This window comes from Gossypium arboreum, chromosome 2, assembly GCF_025698485.1.
Source record: "Gossypium arboreum isolate Shixiya-1 chromosome 2, ASM2569848v2, whole genome shotgun sequence".
Lineage (NCBI taxonomy): Eukaryota > Viridiplantae > Streptophyta > Magnoliopsida > Malvales > Malvaceae > Gossypium > Gossypium arboreum.
In genome coordinates, this window is record NC_069071.1 from 26006172 (window position 1) to 26016169 (window position 9998).

The following is a 9998-nucleotide window of genomic DNA, read 5'->3' on the forward strand; positions in this document are numbered from 1 at the left end:
GAACCCAAAAAACGGCCTAAGGTCGCATGGTTTGCCAGACTAAAGTTTAGCCACGTGATAGCTAGTATCTGAGCCAGTGTTCAAAAGGCACCAATTGAGATGATGAAAAAATGAGATGAATAGAATGTCCTAATGGAGACCCGTGAAAGGTCCATGAAAAATAGCAGATCGAGGGATATTGTGACTACTTTGGATGGTCAGGTGGCTCATTTCCAGGAATCTATGGTTGGTGTGAAGGAAACACTTGAGGTAATTGAGGGACACACTGATGAGTTAGACTTGATGAGAGTGCAGCTCAGGAACTATGTGGCAGAGGCTCTCAGTTCCAATTAGGAAGCAATGAGAAAGACCTTCAATGTTGCCATGGATGATTAAACCAAGAGGATGACAAAGAGGAATAATGTTATCAAAGCTTCAATTATGACTTTGAAGGAGGAAACTGAAGCCATGATGAAGAGAATTATAGAGCTCGAGGAGAGCTTGCTAGGTGTAAAGTTGTCTTAGGTAAAGGGATGTTGACTTCGGTCCCTAAGCAGCGTAAAATGGATATACCCAAGTCAAAGGAGTTTAAGGGGACCAGGTCTACAAGAGATGGACAATTTTACCTAAGAGATGGAACAATACTTCCATGCGATGGGCATCGAGGATAATGCCACTAAAGTAAACATTATTGTTATCTATTTACTAATGTCACTCTCTTATGGTGGCATCGTAGATCCAAAGATGAGAAATGAGGTGCGATCATAGTTAGGACTTAGAAGGAATTCCAAAAAGAACTAAAGAATAAATTTTACTCACAGTTAGCCGAGAAGGAGGCTTGAGCTAAGTGTATTGGCTTACGCAACTAGGTACTATTCAGGAGTATGTCAAAGACTTCAGTGAATTGATGTTTCAGATCTCTAACTTGGGTTAGAAAGAAGCATTCTACTAGTTCAAAGATGGCTGAGGTGGAGTCATTTATCGAGCTTGGTCCGAGGAAAGATAAGTTTGAGTCTTTAAAGCTCTAAAAGGCAAGCAATGGTGGGGGAGACTATAAGGAAGAAGGACAAGTTAAAAATGGCGAACCTTTGTTGAGCAAACTTTTGAAACTTGAACATGTTTTAGAGAAAAAAGATTGCTGAGAACTGATGAATATATTGTTCTTTGAATAGACTGGTAGCATAAGATGGTTATGTGTACTGGAAAAAGTTATGCATTCATGCATTCATGCATATTTTGCTTGAGGACAAGCAATAATTCAGGTTTGGAGGTGTGATAACTCTTGCAAAAAGTTATATTTCATGCCTTTAGACCTAGCTAATTTCTTATACTTGGGTACATTTAGTTGCATTTTAGGACATTTCATTAGTATTTTTATAATTGCATTAAGAGCTTGGATTGTGTTTAAATGCTAGGTACTTTAATTGCGTGTGAAAAGGTTTTGCATTAGGTGCAGGATGTGGAGAAAGAAATAAAGGAATGAAGGTTTGTCGGGGTAAAAGGTTAGACAGTTTGCCACCTTTTATGCCGTGGCAATTCCAAGAAGAACAAAGTCAACACTCAACATATACCACTCTCAGCCCAACTCTACTTGTACTAGAAAAATCTGCCTAAAAAAGAAAAGATATCATGGTCTGTTGGATTTACCCTAGGGAAAAAGCTTATAAAAAGCCAAAGGAGGAAACATTAAAGTGTGTTGAGATCCAGAGGTAAAAATAAAGGGTAGCGGCTGAGTAGAAATGGAAAAAAGAAGACGAAAGTAGTCCCTCTCAACCACCACAGGACACTGTGTCGCTAGAGTGTGAATTGGATAAGTAAAAGTTGTCTTCCTGAAGTTCTTCCGTATTTCTTACTTTGTTCCTCCGTGAATTGATTTGATTGAAACAATGTTGAATAATATTTTTTATTTGAATTTTAATTGCCAACCTATTTGCTAAATCTCATAGGGTTGGGATTACTTGATGAAACCTTTATTTCTTTATTGATTGAAGTATAGATCTGCTTAAATATACTATTTCATTCAATGGTTTTACAAAATTACATGTTTGTAAACTATAGATATAGATGGATGTACAGCCTATTCATTTAATTAATCTAATTCTGACAAGGTGTGACACCCCTAATCTGACCCTAGTCGAAATGTGGTTTCGGGACCACGAAACCGAGTTTTATAAATAATTGAAAGTTATATTCTATGTTCAAGCATTTATTTTGCCATTTGTATGTGAAATATTGAAACGGGACTTATGTGAAACATTGGTAAAATAGGTTAGGTAAATATATAAAGTGATCTAATAGAGCATGTATTCAAAAATGTGGACTTGCATGTCAATTAGACCATTTTTGAATGCAAATGGCCGGCCAACACATGCATGTAACAATGTGTTCTCTTGTCTCCATTTTTAATTGGTGGGAATTAAGGTATGATTTCATATGTTTTTCTTTGGATTTTGAGAAATTTAAATTGGTTTTAAAGCTCCTAAAATGACCCATGTATGTGATTTTGTGTTTGTGATGCATGAAGCATTCGGTCATGAGCTTAATGGGTTACATTGTGTATGTTTTGATAATTTGTAAGGAGAAATGTGACAGTCCTAATTCTACCCTAGTCGGAATGTGGTTTCAGGGCCACAAAACCGAGTCCCAAAATTTATTTAAAATTTGGTTGCGTATCCTCTATGTATATTAGTGCATGTGTGAAAATTTGATGTTTTAATTTAGACTTATGAAGGTGAATTTCATGTGATTTACTTAGTTGAGAACCTAAGAAAATATGATAGGGGAATATGTAATGATCAAATGATAACAAAGTGAGGAAACTTGGGTTTGCATGTCAAATCACCCAAACCTCAAGTAGTGGCCGCCAAGCAAGGATGGTTCTTCCATTAAGTTGAATTTTAATGATGCTTTTATTAGTAAATGATTAAAATAGATAAAAAAAAAAAAAGGGAATAAAATAAGAAAGCAAGAGAAAGTCTTCATCTTCTTTCTTTTCTTGAAGTGCCGCTAGCTAGGGAAGGAGGGGAGAAATGTTCTAAGACATTCGGCCATCATAAGGGAAGATTAAGGTAGGATTCATGTTAGTTTTGTTAAATTTTTGTGAAAATCTAGCTAGTAGCCAATGTCTTATCATGTCCCATATGTTAATTTTCTACCTAAATAAGTAATTAAATGGCATACGGTTAGGGAGAGGTAAATGCTAAGAGTATGGTGCTTTTGATGTTGTGAAGGGAAATAATAGGAAGGTGAAAGAAGATTTAGGTAGAAATGTAGTTATATGTGGATTTATATGATGTTACAAATAGATGTGAAGCTATGCTAGATTAGAAGAAAAAATTGGCCAAGTGTTCATGGGAGGAAACTATGTGTTTGAAAGAATAAAAATGATACTATAATTGATAGTATAGGTATTCGGCCATTTAATCAAGTGTATAGGTGATGTTAGATCTAATTTTAGCACATTCGGCTATATAAGTATGCCCATTTGTGATATTACCTTTGATTGTATAAAATCGACTAAAATGGGTAGTTAGTAAGGGTGGTTACCTAATATACAAATATGTATATGTGTATGTGTAATTGGATTATTGATAGTAATGATATTACATGGTTATTAGCCGAATGGCCCAAAAGCATAAGGTAGAAAGCTCAAGAGGTTGAAGGAGGGGAATCAAGCAAGGGCAAAGCAAAGAACATCGAGTAGCCGAGTTGGAACCGTTTTACCAAACACAAAGTAAGTTCTTAAGTATTTGAGTTTGATTCCTTTGTAAGTTTTAAGTGGTTAAATGTTGAGTAAATTCAATCATAATAGGACATAATGAGTTGATTTAATAAGATATGATGTGGCCATGATATGTTTTAAACTCAAATGGTAAGTTCATAAGTGTTTGGACTTGGAAATTTAAGAGCAAATTGTAATAATTTGCTTAGGACAGCAGCAGTAACGTGGTTTTAGAAAATCACCATAAATTGTTGGTGTGGAATTATAGGCTGAATAAAATATATAATCAAAGCTTAATTAGTCTAGTTTCTTGTAAAAAAGACCGTGTGAGCAAAGAAATTTCCTATAAAGAGATATTTAAAGTTATGTGAGACAGTGTCGGAATGACTCCGAAATCCCCTGTTCTGTTTTTAGAAAATCATTATAATCTGTAAAAAAATGGTTATAAGATAAAACTTATATTCTTAGACTCCTTAATGAGTCTAGTTTCAAATGAAATCAAATAGAACATATTTTGAATTCTGTACAATGAGAAATTTGATTCGTAGTGAAGAGTGGTCAGATTAGTTAAGCAGTGAAACAGGGGAAACTTTAAGAAAAATCTGGTATTTATTGGCCAAACCTAAAATTCTGAAAAATTTATGGATGGAAGATATATGAGTCTATATTCAGGGAAAATTAACAGAAATTGATTTTGAGTTTTGTAGCTCCAGTTATAAATAATTTAGTGACTATTGCTCAGGAAAACAGCTTGTAGTGAATATGTGAATTTGTTGAAAACATTGATGAAACTATTTGAGTTGTTTATAAGCTATTGCTGAAATTGATGCACAAGATAAATATATGTATATGTGGTAAAACCGAATGGCTAATGTGAAATATGTATGAGATAGGTATATGTGGTAAAGCCGAATGGCTAATGTGAAATATGTATGAGATATGTATATGTGATAAAGCCGAATGGCTAATGTGAAATATATATGAGATATGTATATGTGGTAAAGCCGAATGGCTAGTGTGAAATATGTATGAGATACGTATATGTGGTAAAGCCGAAGGGCTAGTGTGAAATATGTAGGAGACGTGTGTATATTGTGGCCGAATGACCAAATGTGAAAGGTGTGTATTATTAGATATTTGATGAGGCAAATGAATTACAAATATGACACTCGATGTGAATGTTGTAACATGTGATTAAATGTACATGAAACTTGGAAATATATTCCGGGTAAGACCCGATGATTACGTGTGGAGATTATGTCCGGGTAAGACCCGATGGCTACGTGTGGAGATTATGTCCGGGTAAGACCCGATGACTATGTGTGGAGATTTTGTCCGGGTAAGACCAGATAACTTCGTGTGGAGATTTCATCTGAGCTAAAGGTCTCGCCGATAATCCGAGTAGAGGTTAAAGCTATAAGACTTCGTAATAAGAATTGCTTATAGATATATTCAATGCGAAAGGTTAAACAGGTATGTACTCCAAGTTTATATGTGAGTTTGATTTGAACTAAATCATAAGGTAGTTATGTGATGCATACGTGAGCAATCTATGAGACTATTCCTATGATTACGTAACATCGGATCAGTGTGAGAGGTTATGTGAAATTATGCAGCATATCTATGTCACATGAGCTCACTTTTATGTGAAAGTTTATCTGCCTATTGTATATGATGAGATGTGCATATTCGGTAAAGGGATGGTATGCCCGAAGGAAGAGTGAAATAAAAATACAAACAACTATGTTATAATTTGATTGTTATCTGTTGACACTTCTTAAAACTTACTAAGCATTGTAATGCTTACTCCGTTTACTTTGTTTTCTCTGTTTTATAGATCTCACTTCGAAGCTACAGGCTCGGGGAACGTCAGCAACTAGTCACACTATCACTATCTACTGCTTGTTACTGTTATGTTTTGAGTTATTTTATGGCATGTAAAGAATAGACCAGTGGCCGAAGAATATTTTGGTTAATGTATATAAGCCATGTGAAAATGGCATCTTTTGAATGTGTACTTATAGAAGTTCAAATTGTATCCCTGACTGTCTTTAGTATTTATCTAAAGGAATGTTCAAAAAATAAAAAAAAAAGAAAAATTCAAATTTTTTACTGTTCTGATATGAGTTTCAAGTCCGGTAATGCCCCTTTACCTATTCCGGCGACGGATACGGGATAGGGGTGTTACACAAGGTTAGGTTAATGAGATTGAAATTGAATGATATGAGTAAGTGTTTGACCAAATACTTGTAGTAGACTCTAGACATAGAGCAGTGCTCATATGGTAAGAAAACAAACAGTTCAGGGTGGCGTGCTTAAGGCCTATAGACATTTATCGCTTAAGGCAAGGTAACTTGAGGTTTTGCTCTCGAAAGAAGAATACCATTTTATAACTCTCCTTAGCAATAGATTAAGTAAGGTTTTGCTGAGGCATTACTATCAGTAATGGTAGATTCTAGTAATCCCAACCTTCCAAATCAACATCGTAGACCCTCTATCATCTATCCTTTGTCGTAGTATCTTTGCCATATGATTCTTAGTTTATTTATTCGTTCGCATATTATTCATGTAATTATTCTCGTAATTGCCATTGTATTTTTACTCTTGTCTTGTCATAGCATTTTCTATCATTTATCAGTTACACATATTACAAATTATTATTCCTTCAAATTACCGCTGCAGTCTTAACATTATTTTTGCCATAACATTAATCGTACTTCAGTATAATAACTTGGTCATTGTATACCTAACTAATCTCTAAGGAGACGATCTCACTTATCACTTTATTACTTGATTCGATGTGTATACTTGCACAATTCGCATATCATTTCACACATGATAAGTTATTGGCGCTGTTGCCAGGGATCAACAATTTGGTGAAATTTGGTTTTGTTATTTTACTTTGTTCCATTAGTTTTATTTAACTTAGTTGTTTTTAATTTTTATAGGTTTGTCATTAGTATATGAGAAGGGGCATTCCTACTAACAAAAAATATCCTTTTGACCAGAGATTGAAAGAACTTTACGAAGAATCAGAAAAGAACTACGAAATATGGTTAGGGAAGAGAATGATCTTGGCCTGAATGATCATGGTCTCAGACCGCACATACAAGCTCAGTAGTTTGAGTTGAAACTGGTGATGTTTCAGAAGTCGCAAACAATGGGACAGTTCAGCGGGTTGCCTATTGAAGATCCACAATTGCATTTAAGACTTTTTCTAGAAGTCTATGACTCGTTTAAACAACAGGGTGTTCCTGAAGATGCATTGCGGCTTAAACTATTTCCATATTATTTGAGAGATCGTGCAAGATCATGGCTGAATACTTTACCATCGGGAATAGTGGCATCATGTACTGATCTTTGCTATGGTATAGTCCCCCCAAATATGAATCCCAAGCTTCGAAATAACATCACATATTTTCAGCAATTAGAGGATAAAACACTATATGAAGCTTGGGAATGATTTAAGGAATTACTTTGAAAACGTTCGTTGCATGGATTCCAGCACTGGATGAAAATGAAGATATTTTATAATGGGTTGAATGTAAATACAAGGATGGCAGTTGATGCCTCCACCAATGGTACTTTGTTGGATAAATCTTATAATGAAGCATATTAGATTTTAGAAAAGATGGCCAACAATGATTATCAATATCCTACCATGCGAGATGGGACTAGCAAGAAAGTTATTGGCACCATGAAGCTCGATGCAATCACTTCATTGACAACCCAGGTATCTTCTTTAGATAATATGATCATAAAAATGAAGAGACCCACTACAATTCAAGAAATGAAAGTAGTTAAGCCAGCGTGTGTTTATTGTGGCGAAGATCATGTGTTTGATGAATACCCATCAAATCAGCATCTGTGTACTACATGGGTAATTTTAACTAGAATAATAACCCTTATTCCAACACCTATAATCTAGGGTGGAAGAAGCATATGAATTTTAGTTCGAATAATCAAGGTGTAGGAAATCTAAACAATTTTGTAAGACAGAATGTCAATAGTGCACTGCTAGTCATAATCATCCTATGTCGAGGCAAAATGTTCAATAGGGACAAGCATCGTCTTCTACCTCTATTGAAGCCTTGTTGAAGGAATATATGGCTAAGAATGATATTGTAATTCAGAGTCAGGCTACATCCTTCTGAGCTCTTGAGAATTAAGTAGGGAAAATAAAAAATACTTTAAATTTGAGACCACAAGGAGAATTACCAAGTGATACCGAGAATTTGAGATCATAAGGGAAGGAATAGTGTAAGGCCATCACTCTTAGAAGTGGAACTCAGCTTGATGATGTTGCTTAAAATGCCACAGGGGGGGAGGATAACTCGAATAACAACCATGTAAAGATCCTAGAGCCATCTGAAAAGTACATTGCAACTGAAAAGGCTAAGCAAAAGATTGTTGCAGCAGAAATAGATCATGTTGCCAACAAAAATGCCACACCAAAATAATACCAGCAACATGAAGGATGACCACCTCTACCTTTTCTTTAGTGATTCCATAATTCTAAGCAGGATATTTAGTTCAAAAGATTTTTGGATGTATTGAAGCAACTCTATATCAACATTGTGACAACCCTAATTAGACCCTGGTCGGAATGTGGTTTCGAGACCACATTACCGAGCCAAAAATTTATTTTTGTGTTTTAATTACATAAATTTTTGTGTGACAGTGAATATATGAGAAATTAAATGCTTAATATTAGCTTTAGGAATGTGAATTAATTCGAAAAGGACCTAGTTGACGAAGTTAGAAAAGATGATAGATGAATTATAAGGAGTAATTAATAATAGGGAGAGGATGTAATATCCTGATTTTGGGCCTAGTTGAAATAGTGGTTTCGTGACCACAAAATCCGAGATAGAAATAATTATTTTATGATTATTTTAAGGTCTATGATATGATTGCATGATTGTGTGAAAATTTCGTGAAGAAATTTTATGCATAAAGTGCTTAAATTGAAATTAGGGACTAAATCGAATAATTTGCAAAACTTGCATTCTAGAAGTTTCTAGTATGAAATTGTTTTGAAATATTAATTAGGAGGTCTTAAAGAGCAATTTTACCAATTTCTAAGTCTATGGACAAAAATTGGACATGGATGGAATTTTGGAAAGTTTAGTAGTAAGGGTATTTTGGTCATTTAGGGGTAAAATGAATTAAAATACAAAATTAAAAGCCAATTTTGCTCATCTTCAACCCCATGGCCGAATATAGCAAGGAGAAACCATGGCTAGGGTTTTCAAGCTTCCAAGCTCGATTGTAAGTCCGTTCTAGCCTCGTTTTAATGATTTTTATGTTTTGGAGTCCCTTAGCTCGATTTAGCTTATGCTAGCAATAATTTAACCTAGGGTTTATATTTGGAAAAATACCCATAGGTGAAATTTGTGTATTTTGGTGTTTTATGATAGAATATGAGGTTTTAAATTATGTTAGACAACTTGTGCTACTCGGTTTTAAGTGAAAACGAGCAAAAGGGCTTAATCGGTAAAAATACCTAATAGTCATAAGTACATGTTAGAGTGAGAATTTGATGTTGCCATAGAAGGAAAAATGATCAGCATGTCATAAAACATAAGAAAATAGGCTGAATTTTAATTTACGAGCTTTGGGGCAAAAGTGTAAATATGCAAAAGTTTAGGGGCAAAATTGTAATTTTTCCAAAATATGATTTTGGGTCAATTTGAATAATGTGAGTCCTAATTAGACTATATTTTAAATGATAGAGCAAGGAAAACTGAAATTGGGCTAAAATGGGGAAAATACCAAGTTGTGGACGAAATGGTAAAAATAGCCATTTTCGCATACGAGGTAAGTTCATATGTAAATGTTGGTAACATAGTTATTATTTTAAATGTTTTAATGTTTTTTAAATGATATGATAATTATTATGAAATATTATACTTGTGATAATTGTTTGATAATATGTTAAATTATGTGAAATACTTGGAAAATGTGAAATACTACCAGTATCGGTATCGGCATTCCGTAGAAGATGGTTGAGACACATGATTGGGAAAAGGTCCGTTGAACCTTAGGAATGGATTAGGATACAAGTGACATGTCACTTTGGGATATTTGGGCATCCGAACTCGTTGAGTTGAGTCCGAGTTCACTTATGGATCGAGCGTCCGAACTCGTTGAGTTGAGTCAGAGTTCGTGAGATGTAACTAGGCATCCGAACTCGTTGAGTTGAGTCCGAGTTCACTTATGGATGCGAACGCCCGAGCTCGTTGAGTTGAGTCCGAGTTCACTTATGGGCGGGTTACATGGTAGCTTGGCTACATAT

The 9998-nt window shown here is 34.8% G+C and overlaps 1 non-coding gene across 1 annotated transcript; it reads right to left on the bottom strand.

The window, feature by feature from the left end:
- Positions 1–7094: 7094 nt before the first annotated feature.
- LOC128289551 (small nucleolar RNA R71) lies at positions 7095–7201 on the bottom strand. Its single transcript, XR_008279196.1, has one exon. It is a non-coding gene; the product is annotated as a small nucleolar RNA R71 (small nucleolar RNA).
- Positions 7202–9998: the final 2797 nt, after the last annotated feature.